At 47.7% G+C, this 1,412-nt stretch overlaps 1 long non-coding RNA gene across 1 annotated transcript; it reads left to right on the top strand.

Moving 5' to 3' along the window:
• The first annotated feature begins 610 nt into the window (after positions 1 to 610).
• LOC113942543 lies at positions 611 to 1,394 on the top strand. Its single transcript, XR_003525957.1, has 3 exons — positions 611 to 956; positions 1,049 to 1,062; positions 1,276 to 1,394. It is a non-coding gene; the product is annotated as an uncharacterized LOC113942543 (long non-coding RNA).
• The last annotated feature ends 18 nt before the right edge of the window (positions 1,395 to 1,412 follow it).

The raw sequence follows: 1,412 nt of genomic DNA on the forward strand, positions 1-1,412 counted from the left end.
TTGGCCTTAATTTTCCCTTCTCCCATAATTCCAGGATTCTGACCTCTGTTTTCCATTCCTGACTATTCCCAGATTCTGACCTTCATTTTCCCTTCTCTGATATTCCAGGATTCTGGTCTTTATTTTCCCTTCCCTGATAATTCCAGGATTCTGACCTTTATTTTCCTTTCCCAGTTATTCCCAGATTTTGTCCTTAATTCTCCCTTCCCTCATAATTCCAGGATTCTGTCCTTTATTTTCCCTTCCCAAGTATTCCCAGATTCCAGCCTTTATTTTCCCTTCCCCATCATTCCAGGCCTCTCCTCCTTCCCAGATCCCTCTGGTTCATTGGGATTTTTTCCTGGATTCCCAATATTTTCCCCTGGAACGGCTTCAGGTGTTTCCAGGCTCCTTCATTCCGATTCCCCACAGAAATCTGGGATCAGGGGGTGCCTGGGAAAGCCTCCGGAGCCGGGGGAGCTCCCCTGGAATTCCGAGGGGTCACATCCAGGCTGGGATTCCAGGTTTCCAGAGTTTATGGGGGAGCTCTGGACCCTCTTCCCAACCTCGGGAATGGGAGTGGTTGCGTTTTCCCGGGACTGACACCTGGCTGGGGGTGGGATAATCCCATATTTGGGAATTCCAGCTTTCCAGGAGGATGTGGGAAGGGGCTGGAATGCAGGGCAGCGGGATGTGGGATCCACGGAGGGAGCCCCATTCCAGAGGGAGGATAATTGGGATAATTGGGATAATTGGGATAACAGCCGTGACAGGGAGCCCTGGGGTTGTTGGGATCATCCATGGCCAGGGAATTCCTGCCTTGTCCAGCTGCTGCTTCCGGGATCCCGGAATTGTTTGGGATTTGTGGTGCGGGGGAGGTGGGAAGAGGGAAAACTGGATCCAATCCAGGGATCCAGGGGATGGAAGGGGCTTGTTCCCAAATCAGTTGGGATTGGAAGGGGTTTGTTCCTAAATCCGTTTGGGATTTTACCCAAACTGGGAAAGGTGTTTGTTCCCAAATCATTTGGGATTTTTAACCAGGGTGTGAAAGGTGTTTGTCCTAAATGAGTTTGGGATTGGAAGGTGTTTGTTCCCAAAGCACTTGGGATTTTAACCAGGGTCTGAAAAGTGTTTTCCTAAATCAGTTGGAATTTTACCCAAGGTGTGAAAGGTGTTTGTCCCTAAATTATTTGGGATTGAAAGGTGTCTGTTCCCAAAGCACCTGGGACTTTTAACCAGGCTGTGAAAGGTGTTTGTTCCTAAATCAGTTTGGGATTTTTACCCAAGCTGTGAAAGGTGTTTGTTCCCAAATCATTTGGGATTGAAAGATGTTTGTTCCTAAATTTTTTGGGATTGGAAGGTGTTTGTTCCCAAAGCACTTGGGATTGAAAGGTGTTTGTTCCTAAATCATTTGGGATTTTTAACCAGGGTCT

This window comes from Corapipo altera, unplaced genomic scaffold (genome assembly GCF_003945725.1).
Source record: "Corapipo altera isolate COAL_440 unplaced genomic scaffold, ASM394572v1 128803, whole genome shotgun sequence".
NCBI lineage: Eukaryota > Metazoa > Chordata > Aves > Passeriformes > Pipridae > Corapipo > Corapipo altera.